This window comes from Helianthus annuus, chromosome 5 (assembly GCF_002127325.2).
Source record: "Helianthus annuus cultivar XRQ/B chromosome 5, HanXRQr2.0-SUNRISE, whole genome shotgun sequence".
In the NCBI taxonomy this organism is placed as follows: domain Eukaryota; kingdom Viridiplantae; phylum Streptophyta; class Magnoliopsida; order Asterales; family Asteraceae; genus Helianthus; species Helianthus annuus.
The window spans coordinates 94,499,224-94,522,036 of NC_035437.2; the positions used below are offsets into that span (position 1 = coordinate 94,499,224).

Genomic DNA, 22,813 nt, shown 5'->3' on the forward strand with positions numbered 1-22,813 from the left:
CATATTGTTAAAGTTTAACCAGGTTATGAATAAAGGACACCTCCTGATAGAGAATAGTAACATAAAGGACGTGCAATGTAATTTTCGTAGTTAAATTACAACACCTCACCTGCATCTTCAATAAAACTTAAAGTAAGAAAAATGTAATTTAGCCTAAATCTTATTTATCCCTTACTTTCCATCTTGTGAAATTGAGACGGAATAAATGCGTCTTTATCCCTTAATTTTATTATCATTTATCTTTAAAATGTATGCTTTTCAAGAAGCAAGTTTAGTACGAGAAGAGAAATGTATTTAATATATAACATAATAAAATTATATTTTGAAAAACTAAAAGATATACTCAATACGCGATAGATATGATGATTCCGGAGATGCAGATGATTATTGAAAAAAAGATACAATGGTCAAACATGTTATTTAAGAAGCAAATAAGTAGCTATTTGAGTGATAAAATATAAACTATATTTAAAAAATCCCGTAATAAATCTAAGTTAAAAAACTTGAGATTTTGTTATTATTTTAAAATGAATGATTTTATATTTGTAATTTTGTTTGGTATTATTTTATTAAAAAGTGCGTATTATACATATAATTATATTATGTCTTAAGTTATCGATGCCATCCAAAATGTTTCTCGATTTTATGTCTAGCATTACATATACTATGGTAAAATTTTAAAGTTTATTAGAGATAATTATTTAATCGAAAAAATAAGAGTACATTTGTATATTACAAATAAAAAGTAGGTGTTTATCATATGATATAAAAAATCAAATAAATAATATTATAAATGGGAAGTATATACTAAATTTAAACTAAATAATAATTATATGTAGTTAAGTAGAAGAGATTAAACAAAATAATATTTAGTAGGAGAGTTATCTATAATTAATTATAAGAGATTAAACTAAAATAATAATTATTCGTAAGACATGACCTAATATGATTACAAGTGTCATCTAAATGGTTTCTTTTATTATATAGTACTAGCGGTAAGACTCGTGTGCAAACACGGGTTGTTTCTTAGAAAACCATGCATAACACATATTGACAGAACATATAGATATGTGTATAGATATTTTACCAAAACGTGTTATTTATTATAGCTAAAAGACAACTATATAAGTAAATATAAAGATTTTAACAAACTTAATAAAAGATGTCTAACAAACTTAAAGTTTGGATTGTGCAAACACGAGTGGTTTTTTAGAAAACCATGCATAACAAATATAAACGGCGATTATAGTTATGTTTATATAGACTTATAAATAAAATAAATAAATAAGTTAGTCAGTAAATACTTAAAGTTTAGAATATAAAAACTTAAAGTTTAGATTCTGCTGAGTCTTGTTTTTCTTCCGTAAATGTCTGAAAAACCATTTTGATGATGTAATCTTCTTGGGCCTTGTCTTCTTTTGTTAATTCATCCATCTGCTATTCTTTACTTCTTTGATAAAGGATGCTAGCATGTGGAGCAATGGGTCTCCTGATTGGCAATTTTTGTTGTTTGACTGGAACCACTGCTTCCGGATAATCAGGCTTTTAGGAGCAGTGGGATCTCTCTTCCTTAACTCTTCCAACTTTTTGTAGGTAGCAAACACCTTTTCTTCTCTCCACCTTGTAACCTGGTTTCTTGATCCATAATCAGCAGTTATCAGCTCTTTTTTCATTCTTTTCAGTTTCAAGGTCCTTTCTGGTACATTTTTCTTGTAATTGGCCAAACCGGAGGAGTTTGCTTTACGTTGTCTTGAATCATCTTTTGAATTCTCACTGTCTCCTCTTGCAGTTCACTGATGGTCCATTCTTTATATTGATACTTTTCTGCCCTGTACTTCTTGTATGCTATTATGTATTCAAGATAGTAATTTCTCATGCTTTCATCATATTTTTCTGATAATTTCTGACAAAAGACTTTTGAGAACTGCTCTAAAGTTCTAACTTTACTGAGCAGGTATTGATAATTTCTTTGAATCTCTTTGTCAGACTTTCCCTATGTATCTCTTTTAGATATATCCTCTGCTTGTTGGGCCTTTATTTTGAGATATTCTTCTATATTTCTTGGCAAATGATAACCTTGAACAGATGGGAGTTTCCTCTTTTTAGGATCATCTTCAGAGTAGAAGGATTTGATTTCCTCCCTGACTGCTGGAAGATCTAGAGGATATTGTACTCCTACAGAGTCAATGGCAGTGTTTTGATTGAAGAGTTGAACTGAAGATAATGGAACAGGGTTTCGAATGGTGACAAGGGACAGTGGTTGTGTAGATGTTAGAGTTGGGGAAGTGTCATCTTCCACTACATTGTTTGTTATCTTTCTCCTTTTGTGCTTTGGAGAAGTTGATGGTGTATTTATGAGTTCAGTGGCAGAGATTGAAGTAGTTGGTATCTGATTAACACCTGTTGAAACAACTGGTTTTCCAACCACTATGGTCACTACAACAGTTGATGTGTCAATTGTTGTTTTCTTCTTTTTGGCAGCTGGATTTTGTGATGGTGATATTGTTTTTAGTATGACAGTGGATTAACTGTGGGTTGATGTAGTAGTGATGGCAGTTGTTGAGATAACATCTGTTGAAACAACTGAAGTACCAACAACTGTTGATACAACATGAGTTTTAACATCCGTTGGTTTGGAGGTTTGATGACAGGAACTTTTGGGAATTTGAGGAGTTTGTTTGGTGGTTTTGGAAGGTGTGGTTTTACGTTGACTTACTTTTCTGGTAGGCTGTCTTCTTTTAGGTTTAGAAGTACCCTGCTCTTCTTTTTCCATCAAAACTTTCTTCTCCTCCTCAAACCTTTTAGATCCTTTCATGTTTGCCTTTAATGCAGCAAATGCATTTTGACTCTCATCAACCTTTTTGGAACTATCTGGTCTTGGGATTTCTACCACAAGTTTGGACATTCGATCTGGTGGCATGTATAAACCATCTTCTTTTACCTTATTCCCTTTAGTTTTCTCCCACTTTTTGACATCATCAGGATTTTCAACAAAGATGATTGAAAGTGGAGCAGTGCCAGTAGTTTGAAGTAGATGAGCTTTAATGGCTTTGATATCTGCTTGAGTATCTTTGTACCTAGCTTCCATGACATTTCTGACCATTTGAAGTTGAACTTCATGCTGTTGATCTGCATATTGTCTTTGTTTATGAAACAGAGGTTGAAACAGATGCCATAGCTTAGCAGCAGATGGATCAGATGTTGCAGATGGTGCAGCAGTGGGTGTAGCCTTTTGAGCTTGTAACAACTGTTGCAGCATAATTTTGATTTCTCCAACAGATGTGTCAAGTTGGTCAACCCTCTCCATCAGTTCTTTGTAGTTTAAACCATCACCCAAGTTAATGGGATCATCTGATTTCCCACCAGTGGTGGTTGTATCACTGGTTGACTTAGGAAAAGTTTCCCAAAAATCATCCACTGATGCCCTTTTTTTTTGTTCTCGGTACTGTGGACTTCTTTCTTCAGCAGAGCTTACCATTTTAAGGTAACCAGCATATAACGGAAACACACCAGTGGACACTATGGTTCCCAAAGAAGAAATTGCCTTCAAGGGAATCTCACTAATGAAACTACTGTCCAGGTGTAAACCAGTGGGTTCAACAACAGTAGTAGCTGCTCCACTTGAACTACTAACAAGAATTACTTGTAATTCCTGTAGTGTAGCTTTCTCAACTGTTGGTGGGTTAATAGAGATAGAGACACCAGACTCAGTCACTTGTTGTGGTATATTCTCATTGACAGGTGATTGAAAAGAACCAATTTTTATCTGAGCTATATCAAGTGCATCCAACAGAGGTATCATTGATTGTGGTGTCACTGTTGATACAACCTGATCCTTTTGAGAGGATGCAGGAGGAGTTCTAGGCTCAGGTTGAGATCTTTCTTCCATCTGCTGTGAGGAAGTAGCAGCAGTGGTTTCAGGTGACTTTTGTGTTGTCACAGGTGTTACCTCTGGGATCTCGTTTTTCAGAGTCACCTTTTTGGTGGGTTTGGAGGGCTTTTGGATAGTTTTCTTTTTGGTCTTTTTGGTGATTTTTTGTGTGGGTTTCACAGATGTGGTTGTGCTTCTGTGATCACCAGGAGTAGTGGGCTCAACCACAGGGGCCTGAGGAGCAGTTGTTACTGCTAAATTCTGTTCAGGTACCTCTGTTTGGGTTTTTAAAGGTTTTGACAGCCTTGTGAATGTTTCAGAAGTTAGACTGTTTATTTGAATTGGATTTCCTTGGATAAGCACATGTGCATTATCCTTTGAAAATTTCTTTTGAAGATAAAAACTTAAAAACCTTGGAAACAATAAAAATGATTTTTTATTAACATTCTTAACCATATAATTGAAAATTTCCTGAGAGTAGTTAAAATTTTGTTCAGCCATGATAGCATGACCCATGTATTGAATTTTCAATGGTATTTCATTAAAAGATGTTGTTTTATTTGACACACACATCAGGAGGGTATGGAATAAAGACCTCGGAGCAGGAGGAAAACTGCCCTTTTCTTAAGTATCCTTTTTCATTTCTTATTCATACCTCTCTCAGAGAAATCAGTTTGGTACTCTGTTTTTGGGAAAGAGCTTTTACCTGTAAGATCATTTATTTCAAAAACCTCTAAAATGGTTTGAGGTGTGATGACCACTGTAATTTCCCTTATTGATGAAGTAATAGCTAAGGTCTTTTTGTCCTTAGTTTCAAGCTTTGCATTTTTCCAGAAGTCTCGTTGGGTATCCACGTAGATGGTTTCATTGCAAGTCAACAAAATTTTATACTTTGAAGATGAAAGTGCATCAATCACGGAATGAAAACCTGTGTTTTTTCTTGTTTTTGCAAGTGTACTCACGTAGTTATGATGGATTTTGAATGGCAGATCCATGATAAGTCAAAGGTAGTTAAGAACGAAGGAAGAAGATGAGTGATTTGATAGAATTTGATGAAAATTGCTTTTGAAAGGAATTTTGAATTCGACTCGACAGTCAAAACCCTGTTTGGGGTTTTGATCAGGGTTTTATAGGTGGAAAAACTGAATGCTGACGTGGCAGCGGATACAAAAGATCTGACGGCTAAGTACTGTCCATGTGAGAACCTCTGATGAATAATGGATGACAGTTGTTAGGAAACCACTGATGAATCAATATCAGCAGTTTACAGTGCTGAAAATGAAAACAGTAACTGACTATAACTATCAGTGGATAGACTATCAGTGAATTAAAACTCTGATCTTTAACAACAGTCATTTTATAAACAGTGGTTCAAGCATGTTCCTTCTCCCAAAAAACAATATTTTAACCCATAAGTCGTTTCAATCCCTTTCAACCTCCACAAAACACTATTTTAACCCAACACTGGTTTTAAACCACAATTTTAACCAAACAACGGTTTCAACCACAGTTTTCTCAACTGTAGTTCCAAACATCTATTTTCAACCATCTGTTGAACAAAGTTAACAGATGTACCAACCACTGTTTTATTTTCAAACATCTGTTCCCAATAACAGAGCTTTGATCATTTAAAAATACCTTTGCCAATATTACAGTGCTGAAAATGAAAACAGTAGCTGACTATAACTATCAGTGGATTAAAACACTGAGCTTTAACTACAGTCATTATATAAACAGTAATTCAAGAATCTTCCTTCTCCAAAAAACAATATTTTAACCCACCAGTCATTTCAATCCCCTTCAACCTCCACAAAACACTATTTTAACACAACAGTGGTTTTAAACCACCATTTTAACAAAACATCGGTTTCAACCACAGTTTTCTCAACAGTAGTTACAAACATCTGTTTTCATACATCTGTTGACCGAAGTCAACAGATGTATCAACCACTATTTTATTTTCAAACAACTATTCCCAATAACAGAGCTTTGATCATTTAAACATACATTTGCCAATATTACAAGCTTTTACACTCTCAAACCTAAATATTTATTTACTTAATTTAAATAACAAACATGGTTAATAATTTTACCAGAACTAATTATATAAAAACTACAACTGTCAAACAACATACAAAGTTCATCCATCTGTTGACCCAAGTCAACAGATGTATCAACCACTGTTTTATTTTGAAACATCTGTTCGCAATAAAAGAGCTTTGATCATTTAAACAGACCTTTGCCAATATTACAAGCTTTTACACTCTCAAACATCAATATTCATTCAATAAAATTTTAACGCAGCAAATAAAAGAGCTTTGATTAATAACTTTAACATAACTAATTATATATAAAATACAATTGTCAAAACAACAAATAGCATTCAATAAAATACAGGATCCTAATTCCTAATCAATTGGTGAAACAGTAGTCTCGATAAGTAAAGCTCCTTTCGGACCATTGAAGTTGTCAACATGTTGGAGGTATTTCAGAAGTTCATTGCTGAGATCAACTTCAATCATATCCCCCTAGATGCTTGTTATCAGCCATTTGTTGTCTTCAATTATATTAGTCCTTCGGCGCCTATCTACATAATCAACTACACAAGGATTATTGAAAACAAACACCTTCATCCAGCCTTCTTCTTCATATCTGAGCAAATCAGCAGTTAGCTCAACAGACTTTTCGATAACAATCATATGCAGCCTCTTTGCGATGGTCAAAAAATGCCCTCGGCAAGGATTGACTATGATACTCTCAGGAAAATGAAGCATTATGAAAGTCTCACTTAGAACATCAAAAGCATAAACTATATGGTTTTATCAGCATAAACTCCTGTAGACCATGAATAACCACTTGAACCATAATTGTTTACGCTACCGAAATTTATTTCCCTGACTCACGACGTCGTGAGTAAACATGAGCAGCAGTTACATTACGGTAACATCTGATGTTCAGCACTTTCAGATCATTGAACTGATCAAAATAAATTCCACCAGTATCAGAGTTTTGATGATGATTGTAATTGAAGTAGTCATCACACAAAACCTTATAGCGCCTGGTAGTTGGATTCCAAAAAATCAACTGACAGCCACTGTTTTGATTGCAAACTAACAACAAACCATTAAAAGACGATAGAATACGTAAGTTGCTAGGGTGGACATTGTTAGGAAAACTTAAGGTTTTGCTTCTAACAACATCCAAAGTACCAGCAACTACGTCGTCAATGACAATTGACGTGTCTTTAAAGGATAGTAGTTTCTTTTGTACTGAATCTCCTCTTCGGAGATCATGCATCATCTGAAATGCATGACTTGACAATTCGCTATAAAAATTCTTTGAAAGACATTTGAAACGGCTAATATCTTCTGCAGAGAGCCTTGTGAAAATCTCGTCAACAATCGCTTGAAACCCAATTTTTTCCATTCTGAAGAGAGCCTTGTGAAAATCTCGTCAACAAACTTTTGAAGATGATTGAGTAGATGGATGAAAACGTTAATGATCAAAACCACTGCCCAATGTATTTTATATACCCAATGAAGGCGATTATGACTAAAGAATATGAGCGACAGTCGTTAGGCTTTTAATGCATTTACATGGGAAAAATATAAAATTAAACACATTATTATAATTAAAAATAACCTATTCATTTACCTATAAGACGCCTTTAACATAATAAAGAAGTGATTGAGTGACGTGCATTAATTGCAAAGTACATATCCAGAGGCATTTTGAATTTGAAATTACCGGCAATTTTAAAACCACTGCTATGGTATATGTTTAGCAAAGGAAACATCTGCTATGTTATACTTTCTTAGCTATGGGCAGTAGTTTACACTCTTGAATGTGGGCCAGACCTTTGACATTTAAATATAGAGCAGTAGTTTGAAATTAAATGTATTTTAACTCAGATAAAAAATCTCAGAAGCATAAAAATTGACACATCAGCAATCATCATTTAGTCAAAACTCAGATAAAAAATCTATTCATTTGGAATACACAGATATTGCGAACATCTGTTTAAGCCTCTCCTGTTTCCAACAGTAGCAAGTCAATCAAATGTTGGCAACAACAAATGATAGCAATTGACAACAGTAGCAAGTCAAACAGCCGTTAGATCAGCAGATGATGATTTAGAGCAGATGTTCTCTATACACTAACAGAAATTGATACAATATCAACATAATCTAATTAAACTCAGAAACAATTTCACTTATACATCAAAAGTACTAATCTGCAATAATCAGATGATAATAAAAATTAGATAATAATACTAATTCAGCTTAAAATTACAACCAAACTTTAAAATCTAACAACACCACCAAGAAATTTACGAACCTAACAGCAAAAATTTAGTGCTTTTAGCTACAAATTTAGTGCTTTTAGCTTTAAACTCCGTCAATGTATATCTTCGACAATCGCCACGAACTCCACGGAAGTACTCAATGCATCAACATCAGGTTTCTAGAAACCTGATCTCTCGTTAACAGATCAAGATGCAGCAGTAGCAGATCCTTTCTTGCATTTAGTAAGAACTATTGCGGGTTCTACATCATCATCATCTGCCCAAAATCATATACATAATCATCATTTAAATGAACATTATTAATAATCTGTCTTTGTGTTTAATTTAACTTTACACTTCTTTTAATACAAACCTATAATAACCCGCAACAGATTGTATGAATTTAAAACAACTGGGATTAGACTGAAATATAAACAGAGGATTAGAGTATATCACTTGAAAATTAAGAATTCAAAATTTTAAAACTGGAGTAGCAAAAAACGCATACTTTACACGAAGTTGAAACAATGACACTACAAACAACTGTAGAACAATCATCGTCATCATCATCTGCAGGAAAGACCATTACTCTAGTAAGACAAAATGTTATCTTACAGTAGTAGCAGATCCTTTCTTGCGTTTAGTAGGAACTACTGTGGGTTCTACATCATCATCATCTGCCCATAATCATATACATAATCATCATTTAAATGAACATTATTAATAATCTTTCTTTGTGTTTAATTTAACTTTATGCTTCTTTTAATACAAACCTATAATAACCCGCAGCAGATTATATGAATTTCAAACAGCTGGGATTAGACTGAAACATAAACTGAGAATTAGAGTATATCACTTGAAAATTAAGAATTCAAAATTTTAAAACTGGAGTAGCAAAAAACACATACTTTACACGATGTTGAAACAATGACACTGGAAACAACTGTAGAACAATCATCATCATTATCAACTGCAGCAGATCATTCACAATCACCATTTAGTCATAACTCAGATAACAAAACTTTAGTAAAAATCAAAAAGAAAAACAAACCTAATCATATATATCACATTACCATGATCAAGGAAAACCATGACACTGGAAACAACTGTAGAACAATCATCATCATCATCAACTGCAGCAGATCATTAACAATCATCATTTAGTCACAACTCAGATAACAAAACTTTAGTAAAAATCAAAAAGAAAAACAAACCTAATCATATATATCACATTACCATGATAAAGGAAAACCACATATCCCCAAAATTTTTCTGAAAGTGGGACGGAGAGAGCTTCAGTTTTCTGTTATCCTTTATGAACAAATGCCGAGTATTGAGAAGAAGGGGTTTAAGGGAGAGATACATTAGAAATGTGGTTTGAAAATACAAAAGTAGAGAAGACGTTTATATAAGAAGATAATTGACAGAAGTGAGTGAGTGACATGTAATAATTGAAAATTACATATCCCCATGCATTTTGAATTTCAAATTACCTGCATTTTCAAAACAGCTGCTGCTAGGTATACATTTACCAAAGGAAGCATCTGCTACTTTCTTATAGAAGAGTAGTGGTTTACCCTTTGGAATGTGGGCCAGACCATTTGAATACACAAGACAGTGGTCTGAAATCAAATTAAAGTGATGTATATATTAGGCTTTATGATGTAATAATGAGATAAGAAAAGCCTTGTTGGACACCCTCTCCTGCTGACACATCAGCTTTTCTTATGTCACTTGGATTTCTCCTTTTATAGAAAGTACTAGCGGTAAGAACCGTGTGCAAACATGGGTCGTTTCTTAGAAAACCATGCATAACACATATTGACAGAACATATAGATATGTGTATAGATATTGTAGCAAAACGTGTTATCTATTATAGCTAAAAAACAACTATAAGTAAATATAAAAGATATTTAACAAACTTAATAAAAGATGTCTAACAAACTTAATAAAATTCATCAGTTACATATGATTATGTCAATTCTCTTATTCAAAAAAGAGAGTACATATGAAAGATGTCTAACAAACTTAATAAAATTCAAATACAACTTAACTTTAACAAACATTAACTAAGAACATACGATCACCTGCCTAAACAACACACATCAAACCTCATTCAAGAATTTGTTACGCAGCAACATGTCCTTCGCTACATGTTGTGATCTGGTTAAATATACTACTGCAAACAATGTAACAGATGCTGATTCAACAATCTCCCTATACAACAAATGATATGAAAACCCTTCTTTATTACTGATTTTTATTTCTCATCAACATCTCCCTAATTTGTCCTTTGAATTGTAGTTCAAAGTCCAGGGAGAACATGTCTTCTTCATCATCCCTCTCAAGTTGAAGGTCCAACAAATCTTGGAGATCGTATGCATTCAGATTATATGCACTATCCATTTTAATCTCTTCAACACTACCATCTGATCTGATCAAAGTCAATATTTGGTTTTGAACATGACTTCCACTTTAATATTTTTGGATCAGTTGGTTTTCTTGGGCAAAGAATTATTGAAGATGAGTTTGGTGATTGTGGTCTGCTAACTAAATTTATAATTGATTCAGACAAATCAGATGATGAGAGAAGGTTTTTTGGAGTACCGATTTTTGGAGACAGAGCAACAGTTGTAGGATAGACTGACTTTTGAAGAACATTTGAATGTTCAGCTCTATCTTCTTCCAGCTTTTTGTAGGTCTCAACAATTTTCAGTTTAGACCATCTGGCAATGGATCTAACTGGACCATAATCAGAAGCCACAAGCTCTGCTCTCATTCTTTTAAACTTCAATACCTCATCTGAATCCACTGTTTTGACTTTCTTCCAATTAGATTGAGTTGGCTTTACCAGAGGATCATTGTTCATTTTTGTGATTCTATCGATATGAGTTTTTCTCTTACGTGTGGAGATGATTTCTGGTGAAGGATAATGTTTTGGTAGTGAAGATGAATGTATGGAAAATCTTTGTGACTTTGGAGATGCTTGGATTGTGGTTGGTGTAGTAAAAATGATCATGGCAGATGTTTGAGAAACTTCTGCTGAAACAACTGGTCTCAGCAGTTGTTTGGTAAACATCTGCTGATACTTTTTTGTTCCCAACATCTATTGACAAAATGGGTGATGATAGTGTGGAAGGTATTTTCTCCTTCTTTTCTAGCGGTTTCTTTGGAGAAGGTTGGGATTTAGGTTGAGCAGGCAATACAATTTCTATAGGATTAGCTTTTGAATCTGGTGGCAACTTTCTCAATGAATCTTTCTCCCCCTTTTTGGCATCATTATCATCATCATCATCTTTCTCAAAGATTGATGTAGAAGTGGAGCCAGTAAGTTCCAATAGATGTTCCTTAATGTTCATAATGTCTGCTTGTGTGTCTTTATACCTGGCATCAACCAAATTTCTGATAAATTCCAAACTGGAATTGCGGTTACTTTCAGCCAAATTCCTCTGAACTTGAAAGATGGGTTGCATAGAATTCCAAAGCTCATTGGCAATTTCCTGTCTACTAGGTTGACTTTTAAAAAGCTCTATCATCTGCTTAATCAATTCTTTCATTTCAGCAACATCTGTTTCAATGTTAGACACTCTAACCATCAAATCCTTATAAGTAAATTCATCACCTACTTTAATAGGATCATCTGAATTGCCACCTGTAGTGATTGTTTTTATTTTGATAATAGGAGAAGTCTCCATATCATCAGAAACAGATGCGCCTTTTTCTTCGTTCTGGGGACTTCCCAGTGAAGCAGAGATTACAGTTGTAACCTCATCAGTGGTTGCCTTCAAAGGAGTCTTAATGATGTAACCACTGTCCAACTGATCACCAATGGGTTCAACAGTTGTAGTCGCTGCTCCACTTAAACTACCACCAAGAGTTTCGTAATACTCAACGGAGATAACATCCTCAACTGTTTGTAGAATAGAAGATTTAATTGGTTCAGACGCAGTCATTTGTTGCGATCTACTATCAGTAATGTGTGCATTAGAGGAACTGTTTTCTTTCTGAAATTCAATTGCTTCTAACAGAGGTAATATTGTTAATGGAACTTGAGCCGAGGGTTGTGGTGTAGAAAGAGTGATTTCCCTGGGAGAGGGACTTTTAAACATACTTTCATATGAAAGCTCTACTTCATGTTGTGGTGTCCCTGTACTTACAACATGATCCTTTTGTGATGATACATGAGGAGTTTGGATGGGTTGAGATCTTTCCAATAACTGTGAAGAAGTAGCAGCAGTGGTTTCAAGTGACATTTGTGTTGTCACTGCATTAACCTCTGGGATCTCATCTTCCAGAGGAACCTTTTTATTTTGTTTAGTTTTGATGGACTTTTTGGATGTGACACCTTTCTTTTTGTGTTTTCCTGGTGTGTCTTTCACAACACCGGTTGTGGTGTCATGATCAGCATGAGCAGTTCGCTCAACAACAGAAGTTTGAGCAACTGATGCAGACGCATCTAAAAGAGGCTCATCTCCCTTTGTTTCAGTTGTTGAAACTTTTGACTCTTTATCCATAAGTTTAGTAAAAGTTTTACTTGTAAGACTATTTATTTGAAAAGCTACACCTTGTTCAAAATCTGTTTGTGACACTTGTTTTCGTAGGTAGAAGCTTAGAAGTCTTGGATACAACAAAAAAGCATTACTACGAACACCTTTTTTCAATTTTTTTCACATTTTTCACATTATTCAACAAATCAGAAAATAGTGCTTTTGATAAATTGTAATCAGATTTTGTTAAAATAGCATAACCCAAATACTGAATGTTCAAAGGTATCTCATTAAATGCGGTGGTCTTAGCTGAGAGACAAATTAAAAGAGTATGAGACAAAAATTTCATTGGCGGAGGGAAGTTTCGTTTGTAGATAGTAACTTCCTTTAATTGTGCATCATACCCTCTTTCAATGAACTCTGTATGAAGTTCAAAATTTTCAAACTTGATCTTACCTGCCAAGTCGTCCAATTCAAATGTAGTGGAAATTGTAAAGGGAGAAATTCGTACCACACTTTCCCTGACCTTAGATGTGATGGCAACTGGATTATTATCTTCAGCCTCTATTTCAGCATTAAACCAAAATTGTCGGAGTGTTTCTTTATGAACCGGAGCATCAACAGTAAGAATTGATTTGTATTTCGATGACGTTAAAAGGTCAATTATTGAGTGATAGCTGGTATTTTTGCTAGTTTTCTCGAAGATGGGGAGGTAGTTGTGAGGGTTTTTGATGTTCAGAGACATGATCGGAAAAGAAGGTGATTTGGGGATGAAACAGGATTTAAATTGGAGGGATTTTAATATATTGGAAACTGTTTTTGAGAATTTTGAATTCGAGACTGCAGTGGTAGAACCTCGATTTAGGGATGAAACAGCTTTTATATAGAGAGAAGAAGTGAATGCTGACGTGGCAGTAATTACAAATATTTGATGGCTAAGATCTATCCACGTGAGAAGCTCTCTTGCGTCAACCGATGACAGTTGTTTGGAAACCTCTGTTAGTCGTTGGGAACAGTGTGAGTCAAACAGTCGTTAGATAAACAGAAGTTATGAGAACAGATGATAACTTTCAGCAGTTGTTTTATTTTTAGCTAACATCTGCCCACGTCAGAACCTCTGTTGTCATAATGGATGTCAGTCATTAGGATAAACAGAAATTATGACAACAGACGGTAACCTTTAATAGTGGATGTATTTTTAGGCAAGCAGAAGTTTCAAAAACAGTTTTTTTTTTCAATCGGTGTAACTCAACAGTCGTAATTCTAACATCTGTTATTAGCCCAACCACTGTTAGTATCAAATCCTCTGTTAAGCATTTTAAGATAGAATATCATTTGTTGTTCGTTAACATCTGTTGACCCATAGCAGACCTTTGCATCTTCAGACATTTATTCATTAGCAGATGCTCTCTTTTGTCAGACTTTAGCTACAACACACCTTTTATAACACAAAAATATACGGTAAATCCTTCCAAAAAATTGTTGTTGATAAAAAAATTATATAATAATACTTATAGCAGACGTTATATAATAATACTTATTCATCATTAGCCCAACCACAGTTGACCCATAACAGACCTTTGCATCTTCAGACATTTATTCATCAGCAGATGCTATCTTTTGTCAAACTTTAGCTACAACACACCTTTTATAACACAAAAAATATACGGTAAATCCTTCCAAAAAATTGTTGTTGATAAAAAAAATTATATAATAATATTTATAGCAGGCGTTATATAATAATACTTATTCATCATTTGCCCAACCACTGTTAGTATCAAATCCTCTGTTAAGCATTTTCAGATTTAATATCATCTGTTGTTCGTTAACATCTGTTGACCCATAGCAGACCTTTGCATCTTCAGACATTTATTCATCAGCAGATGTTATCTTTTGTCAGACTTTAGCTACAACACAAATTTTATAACAGCAAAATATACCGTAAATTCTTCCAAAAAACTATTATTGATAAACAAAATTATATAATAGTACTTACATTAGACGTTATATAATAATACTTATTCATCATTAGCCCAACCACTATTAGTATCAACAGTCGTTAGAATACACAGTTGTTTCATCATCAGCAAATGTTCTCTTTTGCCAAACTTTAACTACAACAGACCTTTTACAACTCGAAGTATTGACTCTCTGTAATTTGCAGGAGCACAAATTCTTCAAAAAACTGCTATTTCTGATCAAATTCTAAACATTTGTTTTATCTTTTTATCATCTGTTCACCATCAAACCAACCCTTCATACTATTAAACCTCTGTTGACTTACCAAACAGATGTTCAAACACAATTCAATATGAACATAATCTAAATCTTACTCAAACACTAAATAACTAAAAACAAAACACAACTTGTTCAAACACAATTCAACATGAACATAATCTAAAATTTATTCATTTATTCATAACATTAAAACTAAAACTCCAATACTGAACAACATTAATTTTCAAATCTAACAATAACAACAAGAATTAAGAAACTTTAGCTTCAACTCCATCGATTGCTGAACCTCTCGATGTATGTCCTTCAACATCGCCATGAACTCCACGTCTCTATCACCGCACTCTATATTACTGACAACACAAAGCTCACGAACAGAGGTTGAAGGCATCCACATAAGATCTCTGGAAACCTGCTCTCTAGTGAACAGGCCAACTTGCAATCCATCAAAACATCTCTTCAACTCTTGAAGAGTAGCCCTATCTTCATACACCTGTTCCTCGATTTGCCTGACAAAACGCTGCTTGAAATCATCTGATTTTGTATTTGTGAATGATGCCATTTGAATAAACTATATTACTCGACTTTCCTGAAATTATGATATCTTCGTAGGAAACGTGATGAAAAACAGGTGAAGTGACTATGAGTTTATGTTACACCCTTATATTTATACTAGAATTAATAGCTATTTTATACCAAAAGATAATAACTTAACATAAGTTTCAAAAATGTTACACTTCTTAGTCTACTAAGGACTAAGATAGAACGTACTAAGTCGTTTAAGAATTTGTTTACAACCAAAGAACAACAAATTAACAAGTTCAAACATAGCGGAAGCTTCGAAGTGGAGTGTTCGGTTCATCATCAAGTCGCTTGATCGCCATCCATGTGACCTCCTAATTACCTATGAATCAACAAATAAGTCATTAGCTATGACGTTTATAAATGATAAGATTTCAAGGTTTAACATCACTTTGAAACAACAAAAATATATAAGTTTTTCCAGGCTCCACCGTAATTTACGGTGCCACCGTAAATTACGGTGAGTGCTGGAAATTCCTGGATCCACCGTAACACAGTAGAAAACCACCGTAAATCATTGGTCTCTACCGTAATTTACGGTGACACCGTAAATTACGGTAGTACCTGGGAATTCATGTTTTTGTTTGGTTTGAGCATTTCAACCAAAATCCCAACTCTCGGGTTTCAACATTCTGCATTATCAATGTAGTAAAAGTCTGATATTTCTAGTACATCATAATATAACCACTACATACATTAATTTATCATGTTTGGAATGTAGATCATGTTTTACTTGATTATTTGACCCGTTTGGCTTGTCTATGGAATTCCTTCCTTTATGACAACTACCAACGAGTTTAATTCGTTATTCAAACAAGTATTCAATTCAACAATGCCTTTGCTTCAATTCAAAATAACTAGAAACTTTGATAATCAACTACAATGATCTAAATTCACAAAATGTAACGAGTCATGTTACATACCTTGGCGCACGCCCTTCAAACGAGAATCACCACCGGCTTGTCCACTCGACGTCCCGGTATCTTGTCCTATAGAGTTCATTTACAAGACATGTTTAGAACCCTCTTAGACATCATTTCGCATAATATACCGAAACATCTTAATTAAGCGTTAAAGCTTCAAATTTCTATTTGTCAGCCTTCTTTGAGGCATTTCTACAAACATCAAGAGGGCAGAATTTCTATATTATTCATATTCATGTTTATGGATTGCTTAGTAGTTAACTTAACTTCAATTAAGCCATCATATATCATGTAAACATCACATCTTTTCTGGAACTATCTTCTAAGGTCGAATTTTACTAGAATAACCACTAAGAACCCTAGAATTCATCATCATCTTGTAAAACCCACAACCCACCTTCAAGGTGTTCATGGAGTTTTTCTGAATTTGGTCATGATTTCACATGTAATTGGTTGAGTCTAACCTCTAAACACCAAATAGATTCTAAACTAACCAAATAACACTCATGCAACATCAATTTTCCAGATTTCACAACATCATGAGAAATTCAAGTTAAGGGATTTCACTAATTTTACATACCTTACAATCCTCTTGTGATGAGGATTATGATTCTAGGCTCAATTCTTGATTTTTACTTGGATTAATCCTTCAAGTTGCAAGATTATTGAGATTTTAGGGTTTGTAATTTCTCCTGGTCGCCCCTCTCTCTCTCTGTTCGATCGATGTCCACCCAAGATGGGTGAGTTTTGGTGTTTTGTTCACTAATTGGTATTCAAGTTTCAATTTTGACAAGTTCAGTCCCTTAACTACCATTTCCTCTAAGTTAAGTGTTTTAACCATATTATAAGTTTATTTCAAGACTAAATTTTTTAACTAGGTTAAGTTCCTAGTTGGTAAATTCTTGTTTGTTAATTTCTTTGTATTTTCTAATATGAGGGTTTATATTTTCGGGTTTTCCGCCTTTACAGCTTCATCTTGTGCTTCTCGAATTCGTTCTAGCAAGCTTGAAGTCACAACCAGTTGCATTGATCGTACCCGTATTGGGGTATAATCTGTTTTGCGGCTCAGCGCATCGGCCACTACATTAGCCTTTCCTGGGTGATAACGTATTTCACAATCGTAATCCTTCACCGTTTCCAGCCACCGCCTTTGTCGCATATTTAACTCCTTCTGATCGAAGAAGTATTTCAAACTCTTGTGGTCGGTGAATATGGTGCACTTTACTCCGTACAAGTAGTGCCTCCATATTTTTAATGCAAACACTACCGCCGCCAACTCGAGATCGTGCGTAGGATATTTCTGTTCGTGTATCTTTAATTGCCTCGAGGCATAGGCTATGACCTTGCCCCGTTGCATCAATACACATCCGAGTCCCGATAGTGAAGCATCCGAATAAACCTCCATGTCTTCAACTCCGTCCGGTAGTGTTAGTACCGGAGCTTGAGTTAACCTTTCTTTTAGCGTTTGAAACGCTTTCTCTTGTTCAACACCCCGGATGAATCTTTCTGTCTTTCGGGTCAGCTTGGTTAATGGTGACGCAATCTTGGAGAAATCTTGAATAAATCTCCTATAGTATCCCGCAAGTCCCAAAAAGCTCCTAATTTCAGAAGGGTTCTTTGGGGGATTCCATTTTGACACCGCCTCAATCTTTGACGGATCCACCAGTACTCCGTCGGCACTTATAATGTGGCCAAGAAATTGTACCTCTCGTAACCAAAAGGCACATTTAGAGAATTTTGCGTATAGCTTTTCTCGTCTAAGGGTTTCTAACACTTCTTGTAGGTGATGTACGTGTTCAGCTTCACTTTTCGAATATACCAATATATCATCGATAAACACGATGACCGACTTATCCAGCATTGGTTTGCAAACCCGGTTCATGAGGTCCATGAAAGCCGCGGGTGCGTTTGTTAGCCCGAATGACATCACGAGGAATTCGTAATGTCCGTATCTCGTGCGGAAAGCCGTTTTCGGCACATCTTCTTCTTTGACCTTTAATTGATGATACCCCGATCTAAGGTCAATTTTAGAAAACCAGCTCGCACCTTGTAGTTGGTCGAATAAATCGTCTATCCTCGGGAGCGGGTATCGGTTCTTTACCGTGAGTTTATTTAACTCCCGGTAATCGATACACATACGCATACTCCCATCTTTCTTTCTCACGAACAATATCGGTGCGCCCCAAGGAGACACACTCGGCCTTATGAATCCCTTGTCGAGCAGGTCTTGGATTTGGGACATCAATTCTTGTAATTCTGACGGCGCAAGTCGGTACGGGGCTTTTGCTACGGGTTTCGCGCCCGGAATCAATTCGATCCCGAACTCTACTTCCCGTTCGGGCGGTATCCCCGGTAAATCTTCCGGAAAAACATCCTCATAATCTCGTACTACCGGTACATCTCCGATCTTTCGTGATTCTTTTTCGGGTTCATTAGCATATATCATAAATGCCTTGCATCCTTGCCTCATTAGCTTGTGAGCTTTCAACATTGAACATACTATGGGATTACCTCCTTTTTCGCCATAGATAGTGACGTGTTTCCCGCTCGGCGATGTCAGTTTTATCTCTTTACGGAAGCACACGACCTTTGCATGGTGTCGAGATAGCCAATCCATCCCAACGACGACTTGAAATTCTCCCATCGACATCGGGATTAGATTTATCAAATATTCTTCATCGTCAATGCTCAATTTGCAATTTTCACATACATCGCAAACAATAAAACTTTTATTATTACCTATCTCTACTTCTAAGGGCACAGGTAATTTAGTTAGAACAAATGAAGGATGTCGAATAAATCCATATGAAACAAAGGATTTATTCGCACCCGTATCAAATAACACACGTGCAGGAATCGAGTTTACAGTAAATATACCTGAGACCACGTCAGGTTCAATCTTTGCTTCAGCGGCTGTTAGTTTAAAAGACCTTGCCTTGGCTTTAGGGGCTTCACCCTTCGGTTCCGGCCCATCCTTCTTTTCAACCAATTCCGGGCATTCAGACTTCTTATGACCCGTTTGATAACAATTATAACAAACCGTCACCTTCTCTGGGCACGATATGGCTATATGTCCCGTTTTCTTGCATATAGGACAAGGCTTATCCTTGTAACGACATTCGCCCTTATGACCCTTCCCGCAAATTCTGCAACTCGGTGACCCGCCTTTCGTATCAGGTTTCCTTGAGCTCTCACTTGTTCGTGCCTTTTTAGTAGGGCTGGGATTTACATCATGTGCTCTCCGTTCACCCCTTTCGATACTCTTTTTCAGCTCAATTTCCCTTTCCCGAGCAGCATTTATAATCTCGGTAAGGGTCTCGTATTTGGAAGGGGTGATAAACTCCCTATACTCGGCACTCAACATGTTATGATAGTAGTATATCTTTTGTTCTTCGTTCGTCACTAGATCGTCACAAAACTTCATTTTGTCCATAAACGTTGCCGTGATCTTGTCTATGGTCTCGTTTTTGTGCCTGAGCTGCATGAATTCTTCCTTGATTTTATTCATAACCGCTTTGGGGCTATGATGCTTCAGAAATGGCGTCTTGAATTCATCCCAAGTCATGACCTTGACAGCTTCAATACCGATCTCTCTCTTCTTGTTATCCCACCAATCTTTTGCTTGATTTCTTAGTTGACCCGTACCATAGGCTACATAGTCATCTACATCACAATGGGTCCTCTCGAATACCCCTTCGATATCACTTAGCCATCTTTGGCACACTATTGGGTCAACCTCCCCATTGTATATCGGTGGTTTACAAGCCATGAATTCCTTGTATGAACAAGGTTTCCGTCCTCCATGTTTTTCCTTTTCAAGTTTTGAGTCGTCTTCTAATTTCTTGATTCTATCCTCTACCATTGATAGAACTGTGTTTTGAATTCTATCAATGAAGCCAGTCAGACTGTTTTCGATTGCCTTTCCAACCTCTTCGGCAATCGCCTCCCTCACTTGTTCGGTGAATCTTGGCACCGCATCATCATTACCTTTATCAGCCATCTCTATTTCTGAAATGTTTACACAAGTTGTTAAAACATTCCATTTATAACACATGATGTTCTTGTTTGATTCAATCAAGTTCATGACTTGATTTAATTGCTCTTGCTTTATTTCAATCAAGTCCACGACTTGATTTGATCGTTCTTGCTTTTGATTCAATCAAGTTCACAACTTGATTTGATCGTTCTTGCTTTTGATTCAATCAAGTTCACAACTTGATTTGATCGTTCTTGCTTTTGATTTCTTGTATTTAAATGGGCTTACTTGCTCTTTTCATGCATATTTGTTCATTTCTCATTCTTTACGTAATATAAAATTTATTAACAGAAATTAGTTCTTACCGGATGGTCGATCAAGCTTGAACCGAACACTTATTGACAACCTGTGGCTCTGATTACCAACTTGTTACACCCTTATATTTAAACTAGAATTAATAGCTATTTTATACCAAAAGATAATAACTTAACATAAGTTTCAAAAATGTTACACTTCTTAGTCTACTAAGGACTAAGATAGAACGTACTAAGTCGTTTAAGAATTTGTTTACAACCAAAGAACAACAAATTAACAAGTTCAAACATAGCGGAAGCTTCGAAGTGGAGTGTTCGGTTCATCATCAAGTCGCTTGATCGCCATCCATGTGACCTCCTAATTACCTATGAATCAACAAATAAGTCATTAGCTATGACGTTTATAAATGATAAGATTTCAAGGTTTAACATCACTTTGAAACAACAAAAATATATAAGTTTTTCCAGGCTCCACCGTAATTTACGGTGCCACCGTAAATTACGGTGAGTGCTGGAAATTCCTGGATCCACCGTAACACAGTAGAAAACCACCGTAAATCATTGGTCTCTACCTTAATTTACGGTGACACCGTAAATTACGGTAGTACCTGGGAATTCATGTTTTTGTTTGGTTTGAGCATTTCAACCAAAATCCCAACTCTCGGGTTTCAACATTCTGCATTATCAATGTAGTAAAAGTCTGATATTTCTAGTACATCATAATATAACCACTACATACATTAATTTATCATGTTTGGAATGTAGATCATGTTTTACTTGATTATTTGACCCGTTTGGCTTGTCTATGGAATTCCTTCCTTTATGACAACTACCAACGAGTTTAATTCGTTATTCAAACAAGTATTCAATTCAACAATGCCTTCGCTTCAATTCAAAATAACTAGAAACTTTGATAATCAACTACAATGATCTAAATTCACAAAATGTAACGAGTCATGTTACATACCTTGGCGCACGCCCTTCAAACGAGAATCACCACCGGCTTGTCCGCTCGACGTCCCGGTATCTTGTCCTATAGAGTTCATTTACAAGACATGTTTAGAACCCTCTTAGACATCATTTCGCATAATATACCGAAACATCTTAATTAAGCGTTAAAGCTTCAAATTTCTATTTGTCAGCCTTCTTTGAGGCATTTCTACAAACATCAAGAGGGCAGAATTTCTATATTATTCATATTCATGTTTATGGATTGCTTAGTAGTTAACTTAACTTCAATTAAGCCATCATATATCATGTAAACATCACATCTTTTCTGGAACTATCTTCTAAGGTCGAATTTTACTAGAATACCCACTAAGAACCCTAGAATTCATCATCATCACCCACCTTCAAGGTGTTCATGGAGTTTTTTCTGAATTTGGTCATGATTTCACATGTAATTGGTTGAGTCTAACCTCTAAACACCAAATAGATTCTAAACTAACCAAATAACACTCATGCAACATCAATTTTCCAGATTTCACAACATCATGAGAAATTCAAGTTAAGGGATTTCACTAATTTTACATACCTTACAATCCTCTTGTGATGAGGATTATGATTCTAGGCTCAATTCTTGATTTTTACTTGGATTAATCCTTCAAGTTGCAAGATTATTGAGATTTTAGGGTTTGGAATTTCTCCTGGTCGCCCCTCTCTCTCTCTGTTCGATCGATGTCCACCCAAGATGGGTGAGTTTTGGTGTTTTGTTCACTAATTAGTATTCAAGTTTCAATTTTGACAAGTTCAGTCCCTTAACTACCATTTCCTCTAAGTTAAGTGTTTTAACCATATTATAAGTTTATTTCAAGACTAAATTTTTTAACTAGGTTAAGTACCTAGTTGGTAAATTCTTGTTTATTAATTTCTTTGTATTTTCTAATATGAGGGTTTATATTTTCGGGTGTTACAGTTTATATACTGAAATTTGGTATTATGAAAACGTGTACATTTAATATAAACATATTAATTAATGTATATTTCAAAACAGCAATCTTTTAATGCAAACACCTTTCCAAACCCCAACTTATGGGAAAACTGTAAAATTAAATACCAAGAAACTCAAGGGACAAAATTTCGAAGTTCAAAGAACTAAAGCAGATTATCACAATTACAGTTAAACTCTTCATTTACCAT

At 35.2% G+C, this 22,813-nt stretch overlaps 1 long non-coding RNA gene across 1 annotated transcript; it reads right to left on the minus strand.

Annotated features, from left to right (window-relative positions):
* Positions 1 to 20,905: 20,905 nt before the first annotated feature.
* LOC110938950 lies at positions 20,906 to 22,343 on the minus strand. Its single transcript, XR_002591842.1, has 3 exons — positions 22,209 to 22,343; positions 21,642 to 21,707; positions 20,906 to 21,040 (listed from the first exon to the last, which is right to left on the minus strand). It is a non-coding gene; the product is annotated as an uncharacterized LOC110938950 (long non-coding RNA).
* Between the last annotated feature and the right edge of the window lie 470 nt (positions 22,344 to 22,813).